This window comes from Aphis gossypii, chromosome 1 (genome assembly GCF_020184175.1).
Source record: "Aphis gossypii isolate Hap1 chromosome 1, ASM2018417v2, whole genome shotgun sequence".
In the NCBI taxonomy this organism is placed as follows: domain Eukaryota; kingdom Metazoa; phylum Arthropoda; class Insecta; order Hemiptera; family Aphididae; genus Aphis; species Aphis gossypii.
The window spans coordinates 73,755,594-73,768,878 of record NC_065530.1 but is presented as its reverse complement, the minus strand read 5'-3'; the positions used below and the strand labels follow the sequence as shown (position 1 = coordinate 73,768,878).

Sequence of the window (13,285 nt, the reverse complement as noted above, 5' to 3'; positions counted from 1 at the left end):
TTGAGATTCAAAGTTTTTAATAATTTTTATTGTAAACCATTCAAAGGAAAATAATTAAGGAAAAGTATTGTTTTACAACTTTGTCAATATAAAAACTATTAACTATTTTAAAAATAAAAATTAGATGATATATTTTTATAAAATATGTATCCAAATTATGAATATCCTACATTTTAAGAGAGATATTTGTTTCATCTTACTTATATATTTCTCTTTAGATAAGTTGCACAGTTTTATTACAGTAATAAAGTTAATTTATATTTGTCTTCTACGAATACGTATAAACATAAGAATATAATTTTAAAATAGAGATACCAAAGTACTTTAACAAAAACAAGTATATTTTATTTGTCATTTAACAAGATTAAAGTTTTGCAAGCAACAATTTGTTATCAGAGTATACTAGAAATTTTTTGTTCTTAAAAAAGAACATTTTCAAGATTGAGTGAATTTAAAAACTTAAAGAGAGGGCGTTTAATGGCTGAACATGGTTTTTTTTTTTTGTTAGGTATTCGTGTTCATATAATTACATACAATTAATGTGTATCGATAAATTTATAAAAATTAGATTTTGTCTGGCTACTTAGGTAATTAAAAATACAAAATATTAAATTTAAACATCATACAATTTAATTTTTGATTTATTTAGTTTACATTTTTAAACTTAAATTTATTAGCAGAACAATGATATTATCACAATTTAATTAGTCAACTATGATGTTAAATTAAACGTCCTTCGTGAAAAAACAACATACAATTACTTTTTCAATGATTTGTTGAACTAATGATCAGCCGATAAAACCATCTAGTTTTTATTATTCATTTAGTACCCAAGTAATTATGTACATGCCTGAGACGACAAAAGGGACTACTGTTTGTATTGAAACAAAATTACCATACATGCTTTTAACTAGCATGCGGTTAATGAGTAATGACCAACATTGGCGACAGTTTGTTCCGTTAATGGCGGCTAAAGATATGTAGGATTTTAATTCAAACCGATGTTTAAATGTCCTACAGAAACCATTATGAGTAGTAAACGGATTCGCATATAAATATAAATATTTAATTTATACACATTTATAAATGTTAATTATTATCATTATTTAGACATAGTCACGAGTCATGAAAAATAATAAAATCTTTAGATAGTTATTTCTAAAAATAATGTTCAACAGTATAGATAATGTATCAAAATCAAATGGTCCGACTGTACCGTAGATGGCTAGTAAAACACTCACGTGCAATTTGAGAACATCGGATAATTACATTTTGATAGCCCTTTACATCAATATATCATTGAATTATACAGCTTTAAAAAAAAACTGGTGAATTTTAAACGACTACAAAATATGTCAGTCAAGTAAATAAATGCAATTTTAAAATTGTGAAAACTTTCACGTCCCATAACGAAGAAAGTTTTACGGGAAACGCCAAGAGTGTGTAACATTCAGATTTCAGATAGGTTTTATTTTTGTATGATGGACAATTAAACCGAAGTTTAACTCTGTTGTTTTTCTCTTCTTTCAAAATCAGCCGTCCGCCAATCAGAATGCTGTCCAGCTCCAGCAACGCAGCAATGCGGTTGTAATAGTAAACTGGTTTTGTTTTCGTGAACGGATGACAAATGCATTCTACAGTGCACGGTGTAAGTAGGTACCTTTACAAAATGTCAACGATGTGACGAGAGTTTTAATACGGTATTATAACTTAGAAATCAAATTAATTGGTTTTGTGTTAAGCAATAAGTCTAGGATCTGTTAATAATAAGGATATTAACTCGTAGAAGACCCTATAGGTAGGTACTAGGTACTATAAAATACACGAGTATTAATGCAGCGTACAGCAATTTAATGGTTTCGAAAATAATTCAATCAGTAGGTAAAGATATTACGATGACCGCAATTAAGTATATGTATAAGACGACGAAAATAAAACTACGATAATGAAGGATTATGATTATTTAAAAACAATAGAAAGGCAGGGCTTGTGCAATCGCTAATGCGCATCGTTTACCTGCAGCAATGCACTAGAAAAAGTTGTTTATATACCTAGGTAAAAAGTATAGATACTTCAGCCCTTTCATTGTTGTTAATAGTAGTATTCCGCTGTACTTTTTGTAGGACAGAGTTCACGGGAATAATAACACAACGGTCGTGTAAACATTGTACAAATTTGACGTGACAAATGATATAGGAGTAAATTGAATGGAAAAAGTTTTCGTTCTATGATATTTATTTGACACGTTCCAAGTTCATATTATGGTGAAATAAAATCGTTGAATAAAATACAAAGATAATAATATTCATGTACCTACCTACCTACGATAATTTTTTTATTCCACACACAGTAAAATGGCAAATTTCGATAACGCACATAAGTACATGGACACATACCGTTATGTTAAAGTAGGTACTAGACACATATATATACCTATATGTATTAGTTGATGTGTTCAAATGATGAAAATTCACGAGTAATTACGTACGTCCACACTGCTGCAAATACCTTGGTATTCGAACCATGTTTCCGGTTAATTGTTTGTCTGATGGCAATATTTAGCAATAAAAAAATAAATAAAAATAATCATGGAGCTAGTTTCTACGAATCTCAGGCGTTGAACGTCGTCGAGGCGATCGGCTTAAAGCAGTTTATTTCTTTATTACCTATCAATTCAGTTCGAACTTTTCGTTTAAACCGTTTCGTAATTTCAATGATAAGCATCGAAGAAAAACAATTTAACGAATAGATAATCAATACAGAGATATATAAGGTTAATGAGATTTCGGTTCACTGAACATTTTAATTTGGTAAATATATTATATTTGCATATTTTGCATACATTGCTTACAATGTTGTTATGGTCCGCTACTTATAATTAATAATAATAATATATATATATAAAAAAAATTCGTTAAAACCATCATAGCTAGAATTCTATAATGTACAATGTAGAGCACTATATGGACAAATGCTAATTATTTTTAATAGAAAAGTATGATATTTAGGTACCTATAGGCCCTGTTTAAAAAAAAAAATCCAGAAAAAAGTATTGAATATATCAGTGTTTATAGAAATGTAATTTTTGTATTTTTAAACACGAGACGTGCATCATGTGATAGCGCTATAGAATTTTGGTATTTTGCTAGAATGTATGAACTTTTTTTAAATTTAGAACGCGCACGCTTATATTTTAGTTTAGGATAATGTATAATTAGAAGTATTTCATTAATTAGAAAGTGTAAATTAATGATTGTAAAATGTAGGATTCAAAGTATCGAAATTTGAGCTTATTATAATGGATAACTTTGGTGTCATTCTTGCTAAACAATACCAAAACTAAGTAACACGTTACTATCGCATTGCTAAAAAAAAAGTAGTGCACCAACTGCACCACTTCCAACCACTGTATACATTCACACACATTTCTAATATAACATACAAAATAATAATATATAATAAACCGTTCTTTTCAAACGCTTCGTTCCACGACCGGCTTTACTATACACTATAGTGTAAATCGTGTCCGAGAACACTTTCTACGAATACGTTTGTGCCGCAGTAACGGCCTAAAAAGTACAAATTATGTGTCTCTGCCGGTGGTGCAGCGTGGTAGTACGCTGCAAACGGAATGACGAAATTCATAATATTATTATAAAACTATTCCTAACCTAATAGAGGAGTTTTTGATATTACAGTTGATTGCATCCAACATACAAATAGGACACATGATGGCAATATCGCATCAAATACAAAAATACATTGGCATATTTACGATAATATGAATTTATGACGAATAAAGCAAGTCACACGAATCAGGAAACACCGTGGCGGCGCCGGAGACTTTGACGGGATGGACCATACAGTAACGGTAAATAGTGAATGAACCGTGTGCTGGGTACATTTTACCTACATTAGCTGCAAATTAAATTTGCACAGTCGCGCAGACCACAGTGTTCCGTCATTCGGGTGTAAATAAGGTACTTTCTGCACGGTTTACGTCTTATGTTCTTTGTAACTTTAACTATATAATACCCAAAATTCTGCTGAGAGGTTTACATACCTTCTAAACGAGATCCCGTCGACCCCTCGCCGGCTTTCGCCAATCGTTCTCGCCCTATCAGCAAAACGGCACAGTTTACCGAATCCTGAAGATCACGCGGCCCGAGAGACCGCGGCGGCGTGCCATGTATACAGTTACGATCGCGATATTATTATGTATATTTATCGACCGGGGCAGGATCGCGAACTGTGAAGTTAATGTTAACGATATTGTTGTTTCGTATATTATAATCGGCGGGTGGGCGCGCGCGCACGGAACGAGCGAATACCTACACGGCACGACACACCAAACACTGTCACCGATGTTCGAACTGGCACGCGAGATAAGCGAGAAGCAAAAATAAAAACAAAAAAAAAAAGGAATACGAACTTCCGCGCAAACGACACACAACTGACGTCGTTTAACGATAATAACAATTATTATTATAATAATATTTCGATATAATATTATTATTAAGATAATAACAATAATAATATTATGAAGTATATTAATATTAATATATTATTATTGTTATTTATCGTGTGTTTATTATTATTATTCGGAAACGGCGGTAGCGGCGCACCCGATAACGCGAGAGAGCGTAGTATACGCGTGACGATACGCGCCACTAATATCAACGCACGGGAACGAACTGCCCGAGTGGCGGCTTCGGTGGCGGCCACGAATTACGATTTACGACACAAGACCACGAGCTCACGCACGCACATGCACCTGTTGATCATCTTGAATCGGTTGCATTCTTAACACTCCGCCGCGCCGCCGCCACCGCCGCATTCCATTCGGTGGTAGCGGCGGCGGCAATGGTGGTAGCCGTTATCAGTCGTGTACGACGCCGCCGCGTCCCCACCGACCAGTCGCGACCAATGACGTGCGGTGCCGGGCCACGGAGTATACAAAACGGTCAAGACACGGGTTTCTCGATCGCGCGGCGAAACACCGGCGCGACCGACCCCGCTGTGGCGCAATCTGTGTTCGAAAGGTATTTTAATATTATATCGTCGTAGTCATTACCAGCTATCTATAATTTTGCGAACGGAATCTCCGATGTCCGCGGTCGGGATCGCGGACGTCCGACGTCGCCGGACGAGAGAATGTGCGCGTCATCGTGTTTGGGTATCTATCGATCGCATGGCCGATCATGCATGGCCCAATGGTTACTGTCTACAAAATTCGTCTTCAACGATTCTTCGCGAATTGTGCGATGCACGGTCGAAACGCCCGGAAAGGGAAAAACTTAAATGCACGACGTTTTTTTTTTCGTTATTTTTTTTTTTACTTGTTGGTCAGTGAGATCAATCGTATTGTTGGGAAATTTGAACCGACTTAAATAAATAATACATTTTTTTTTAAACTCTATTATTACACCTCATTTGCATTTTACTATACTGTACACAAAAATAGTGTTACCTAGCTGAAAATAACTGCAGTTATCGCGATGTTCCGGTAAATTTGATATATACCTAACACTATAAGGTAAAAAATATATATTCTGTGATTGACATATTATTATTATGGTTAAATAGTTACCTAACAAATATTACATAAATGAATATAGAGATCTTCTGTATAATCCAAAAGTTGATAAATTTCAATAAATTAATTGTGAATTTATCAATACCTAAAAATAATATGAGCCACCTAGGTGATTTTACTATTGATATATTTTTATTATTTAACTAGGTATGCAAATAATTATTAGGGGAAATACTTTATTTCTATTAGGTATTCACCACTAGTGGTCGTTTGATAGGTAAACTTAATTCCTTTTAATTGTAAAATACAGTTGTATAGGTATTCGTCAATAACTTATTTTCCTATTTTTACAAGATACAACTTTTAAAATTATAAAACAAATAATAATTATGTTAATTACCACCACCATCTAATACACATACTTATAAGTTAGGTGTTATTACTTTACTAGATCTTTAAATTTGAGTGGCTTGAACCCTATAATAGTATTATCTTTGGTAAAATAAATATTCGTAATAATATGAATTAATAAAATTACTTTAATATAAAATTTTTGATTATACATGTTTTGAATTTAATAATTTTTAAAAGATAAATTGAGTATAAATTATACTATATTAACCCAAGAACTAATAATTAAAAATGTGTAAAATAAAAATAATAATTACAAGTATTAAAAGTTGAGCTTAAGCTTATTTTCAAAAACCATAGGTTGTAAAATATTATATCAGACTAAAATAGTTAAGATACCTATAATGACGTAATAATTAATAATATTGATAATAATTTGAGTTCAAATATGATGGAAGAAATTTGCTTATTCAGTATTCTATTTGGTTTAATTTGGGCATATATATTCAGTTATGTATATTTTTGTATTATGCGTAATCATAAATGCACAACGCTGTAATAAAAATAGTTGTGAATGTTTATTTTTTTTTTTACTTTTATGAGTATCTATATTATTTAACAACTCTTTATATAGATAAATATATTTTAAGAGCTTATGGACTACATAATATAGCCCATAGGTGCCACTTAAAACGTTTTTATATGAACGTTCTCCGGCGAGATATAACAAAATGTGAATTTATGTTTATTTTTATCGTTTATTTAATTTCAAACGATTTTTAATATAATATTTTTTATTATTCTATACAGACAAAGTGAAAGTTATATTATTTATTAAATTTAAAATGTGAGGTATAATTCAATGTTAGTTCTAACTTGGTATTAGTTATTGAGAAAAATAATAAATTACCTATATATATATATATTATATTGTATTTTATTGATATAGGTAAACACTAAAAATATATATTAAAAATGCTCATTCATAAAAAAATAAATTACTTTACATTCGAGTAAAATGCATTATTATTTTTTAAACAATACCATACTATCAAAACTCTGAAAATTGCTTTTATTAAATATAGATATAAAGATAGCCTTTATGCATATAGTTATAATCTAATATAATAATATATAAAATAAATAATAATTATATTTATTTATATATATGTGTTATATAAATGTGAAAATTGAAATCTTTGTCACGCATGTTATCTGAAACGATTGAAACTACTTATCCGATTATTTGGTTTCTTTTAAAAATGAAAGAACATCGCGGAGCAGGTTTTTAATCCTATTTCTGATTCTATAAGTTAGATTCTAAAAAAAGAGTTACCTATTAATTTTTTAAATAATCGGCAAACACGCACACAAAGATTTTTTTATCAGTGTTACCAATTATAAGTTATTATTATAAATTAGTATTTTAGTAAATAATTGTTATATTATAAAAAATGAACTAAATGTTTTCGTTGTTTTTGATTCATACATTGGTATTTTAAGAGTTTTTGGTTTTAGGTCCACAATGAAAAGGAAATTAAATTTTAGTCATTCAATAATATAAAAATAATTTTTTTTTAAATTCTGTTGTTGTAACACTCGGTAAGTGGGACATCATCTATGTTAAGTCGATTGTTGGAAATATCATCTATATACCAAATCAGAAAACTAAGAAAATATTATTTATCTACACGCGTTACGCTAAATGTTAGCATTAAGCAACCAAATTCAACACGATGCATTTTGTTCAGGTAACAAACAACACGGGAATAGCTAGTAACGTATAAATGTATAATATTTAAATTTTGGATACGCAGTTTGTTACAAAATATTTAATAAGTTTTATTACAAATATTAGAGGTGTATTATATTATAATAATAGAAGTTAACGGTAGTGATAAATAATAAGTGATTCAACTGTAAAATTATAATTTATTATTAAAATGTTATTGAAAGAGATTGTTTTTTTATTTTTAGTTTAAACAATATAGGTATATCGTGTAAATAACGTTAAATATTTTAATAAAATAAACAGCAATATAGTTTCGTATAGGTACCTATATTTTAAAAATGTTGCGTAACATGTACAATTTAATATATAAAGTGTTATTAATCGAAAACTTTACAACGATCGAAATATATTTTTGGAACTCAAATCTTTTCCTTTTAAATCATTAAAAGTTTATTAATCAAAAAGATGATTATGACTTTTCATTCAAACTATCAATTATTTTTAAAGTTGTCTTAGATTAACACATTGGGAATAAAATCTTAAAAATAAAGTTTAGAAGTAGGTTTAAAAAATAAAACCTTCGAAGAAAAAATATTAAATAATATAAATAAGTAAAATAACTGTACCTATACGTATATAATCGCTTCTAATTTTATATTTGAACACTAATTTGTAAATCCATTATAAAGATACGTGTAGAATGCATTTCATAGGTTAATTACATATTATATAAATTAATTTTATTGTATATGCAATATACATATTACTAGCTCAATGATAAGTAAAATTCATAGATAAATGAATATTAAATTTTAACTTTTCGGTGATATTTTACTATATCATTTTACTATACTATATAATATGATAGCGTTAATCCGTTGTTCTATATAGATAGGTAGGTACCTTACTTATAATCATGACGTTGTAATAAAGTTATTTTTCAAAACATATTAAGAAATCCAATATTAAAAAAATATTTAAGCACAAAGAATAAACCACAAATCAGAACAATGGTGTGTCTATATAAAAAAAAAAAAGTGTGTTCAATAATGTCGTGTAGTTGTTATTTTGTTTTTCTAAACTTCAAATATATTATAGCAATTTACTTTTTTTTATTAGTTATTTTATAAACATTTAAGTAGGTATATTATTGGCGTACATTTTTATTTAATAGTTTTTCTTAATAATAGGTATGCTTCAAAATGCCTTCAAAATCAAATTAAAGGATATATACCTATGCAAATTTAAATTTGTAAAATATGTATTAATAGTACCTACAAATTATTATATTACTATAAAATTATTTAAATTTTTTTGCACGAGAGTTTCAATGTTTTTAAAATTAATGTTATTAACTGCAGTTGTTGAATTAATGTATGATGTACATTGTACAATTAATATTTTAAAAAACTAAACTGTTAAGAAAAATTATTTTTATAAAAATCACAAAAATTTAAAAATATATAATATTAATTATGTAATGGATTAACAATGTATAACTTTTTTAAAATGTACTGTTGTATATTTTCCATTATTATCTAACTTTCTTTGATTTATCTTAAAATTATTAGTTATCAATAGTAGGTACCTAATATAGTATTTAGTATTTAGCATTAATTCTTCATAGTATTATTTATTCATAATATTGCATAGTTTTATTTGCAGAGTTACCCAATGCATAATCAAAGCATTATATTATCTATAATGCATAAGCATGGCAACATTTTAAAATTATAACAAAAAAATAAAGATTATTTACTCAAAGTACATGATTAAAATTAGGTCAATATTAAAGTAAAGAAAACTATTTTGAACTATGCCAAATTTATAGATAAATAACATTATTAAAATTTAAAATTATATATTGATTTTTGGTACAATAAAAAGGATCATATTACCTATGTACGTTATTATATTTGGTAGTCCACATAAAAACAATTTTTCTTCATTGAAGAATAAAAGGTAGTATTACTGCTACGAATATTCTGGAGTTAAAGGCAGTTACAAAATATTTTTAAAAGAATACTAAAGTATTTATTTATGCGAGTTATCAAAAAGCATTGAGTATTATTTATTCTAACACACGAACGGACTGTGTTTAAAAAACAATTTAATGAAAGATGTTTTCTATCAATTCAATTAGATAATAATTAGGCTCTAATGGCTCTAGACAGTAGAACACTTTTTAGCCAAATGACTTTTTAAGCGTGCAAACAATTATAATTTTTAAATATTCATTAACACAATTGAGTACTGAAAAAAATATTTTGTTACTTAGTATTCAAAATATTTTAACATGAAACAGTGAAAAGTTTAAGATGTAGTTGTTTATATTTGTAAAATAATATAATATATAGATTTTTTATTATCAAATTCTAAGATAATGAAAAAATAAATAAGAAAACGTTTTTTTAAATGGCCTACCTATATGTTCAAATTACAGTCTAAAAATAAAATATTTTATAAAATAACAAACATATGTCAGTAAATTATTTTAATGGAGTGAGGAAGTAATATTTTATTCATTTTTATTTAACAACATAATAACTGTGAAAAAATGAGAATATTATAACACTATTGTTTGATAAAATAATGTTACAATTAAAATAAACGTTCTATACTTAATGTTTCTTTAAAATATTATTAATCATTTAAAATATGATGTCTAAACTATATTTATCATGATGATGAAAAAATTAACGTATTTATCCTAATTGTACACAATTTATTTTAGTTAATTAGTAATAACTTATGTAAAAAATCTAAAATGGGTATGCTCTTTAATACCATTTTTTTTTTGTTTGTACTAATTGCATTATTAATAGTTATACGCTTATTATATATAAATATATATATGTTTTTTTTATGATAACTGTAAAAATATTTTAATATCACATCCCACTAGTGTGAACGGGTGAAACTCGTTAGGGTAGTTAATAACTACCCAACTAGTTATAAAAGCTTTACATTACAAATTATTATCTTCTAAATATGTACAATAAAAATTAGAAATAGCAGCATTAATAATATACTTGAAGTCTGTGCTATTTAAAGATATCACCTACCATACGCGTACTAATATTTCTACAAAATAATGTAATAAATATTAATTTGTTTTCGAGAGATTTATAGTTTATTTTCACACATATAGTTTATTGCTTATGGTTAATAACTAACAACTTTCGTTGACTTAGTTTTCATTATAATATTTGTTTTATTAGCTTATGTATTCACTTAGTATATGTTTAAAAGGTCAAACATAACCATTAATCTCGTATGAACACATCACGTTAGGTTTATAATATGTGCATTGTATAATATTGTATCTAAATTCCAGAGACTGGATCCGTATAACGATTTAATTTCTTTAATGACTTTAATTATTTCATAGTTTTAGATTTATTAAGATTAAAAATTATAAAGTTTTAGTTTTAGCTCTTTAAAATACAAAATTAAGTTTTAAATTCAAATCAGTAGACAATGGTACAACAGCATTTCTATATTATAAATTTCTAAAAATTAAAAATATATTACATAACGAGACTTTAAAATGAATGTAAGTAAGTATATTTATATATAGATATCCTTTACTAAAACTAATACTTAATCTATATACATTTAATACATGCATAAGAATATGTTAGGTTTTTTTCATACACTCAATCATTATCGGTAGAGTTTCTACACACATTTGGATTTTAGTTTGTAAACTCATTAAACCATTTAAGTAAAACATATTTTATAATATGTATTAACGATGTGTAAGTCTATAAAATATAATATATTATGATGCTATCAGTTTTTAAATTTAAATTGTGAAAATTATTATTTAAAATTAACTTTGACATGAAGATCAACGTTGGCAGTAAAAAACTTTTATTTAATTTTATCGAAATGTATAGAAAAAAGTACAAAATATTAAACTCTTGGAAAACATATGTGTTTATTTTTTGAAAATAATAATTAATAATAAATTTAAAAATTTATCGATGTACTAAATTAAAACCAAAATAGACAAAATGAAACTTTCTAACTTTGTTATTACCTGATAGTTATTACTATTAAACATAAATATTTCTTCATAGATTTGATTTTCATAGTTTTATCCTAAATTTATAACTCAATTAGTATTCTACTATATATTTTTAATTCAAGATACTTAAATACATTTATTATTTATAAAGTAATACAAATAAGTATTGAAAATATATATTTATTTAAAAGTTAAATAAATAATTAATTTTTAAGTTTTTTGTTAACGTAGGAACTTTATACCTACGGTTTTAATTTAAGCGTTTTGTTATTTACTTAACCTTGTGTTTATATAATATAATCATTAATTAAATTAATTAATTAACTAACAGTTTAGTTAAGCCTTTAAAAATTATTCATACATTTAAAAAAAATGTTATTTTTTTCAGGTTTAGAGTAACTATTAAAATTACATAAAACTATTATATCTATCACATAAAAACATGCAACAATTTTAATTTTAATATATATTTTGACATTCCAGATAAGAATAATGTGTTTATGTATATATATTTGTGTGTGTATGTGTGTGTGTGTATGTGTACAATAACTATTTATTAATAAAATTACAAGAAAACAAAAATTTAAATGATTTTGGGAGAAAAATGTTTCTTAAATTCTAGATTATGAGCACTATGGGTTTTTCGTTTTTCTATGATCTTGTTTGTTTAGTTGATTTCAGTGAACGCTATTTGGGTAAAAAGAATACTTGAAATATTTTATGTTTAGGTAACATCTTTAACGATAGAAAAATCGAGTCAAGATGGTACTTTGAACAGTTCATTTTTTTCGATATATATTTTTTTTATCGCAGGTAAAGAAAAACTATCTTTATAGCTATAGACAATTGGAACAAAATCATACAAGTACTGCTTTAAACGAGCTCTTTTATCATATTTTGAATACGACAAGAGTATATTATATTGCTTTCAAATTTAATATCATCTATTATATAGACCACTATCCAGCCTAGGGAAAAAAATAAGCGAATATAGTGCGCTGTGTTTCAATACACATCCATTTACCTTTTGTTAATTACTAAATGTAAGTTTGTTGTTAAAAAAAAAAAAAAAATTAATTAACTAATAACATTGAACTCGTTTGATTTTTTTTTCATTCAACTTGGGTAAAATTATTAATTGCCTCTTCCATCACTGTTTATTATATATAGATATAAAATGTATTTGTTACGCAGTCTCATCGCGAAATGTCCGCGTTATATTCGGTGGCAGTAAATTGGCGTAATAACAAATTTCACATGCGTACACACACGCAAAGGCGAAAGTTTTGCAATTGCAGAATTTTCGTCCCAGTACGTATCTATATGCATGAATACGAATACGTGACTACACGAAGTATGATTATTCATTCTCGCAAAATTTAACGTTTACGCTCCAACGACCCTAAAAATATTGCTTGCAAATTATACATTTTACAATAGGGTTAGGTATTATTCAGTTGCATCATAACAATTGCAAAAAGTGACTAACGTTTTTAAATACCTACTATTATACTTATTATATAATATTAAAATTAATATTGTTTTAAGTTTAAAAGAATAGTTTTATATTTATTTGATAATAATTACTAATAATGAAACAATAGCTAAAATAATAACAACAATAATAATAGGT

General features: G+C 26.9%; 1 protein-coding gene across 2 annotated transcripts in view; it reads right to left on the bottom strand.

Moving 5' to 3' along the window:
• The window catches only part of LOC114129379 (spectrin beta chain, non-erythrocytic 1), a 63,158-nt gene extending 58,457 nt beyond the window's left edge, over nucleotides 1-4,701 (bottom strand). The window contains exon 1 of one of the 2 annotated variants that reach the window (XM_050198484.1): nucleotides 4,064-4,701. The gene's annotated coding sequence lies outside the window, so the exon portion shown is untranslated. The remainder of the gene's footprint in view (nucleotides 1-4,063) is intronic. The other variant, XM_050198485.1, reaches the window with a different exon arrangement.
• Nucleotides 4,702-13,285: the final 8,584 nt, after the last annotated feature.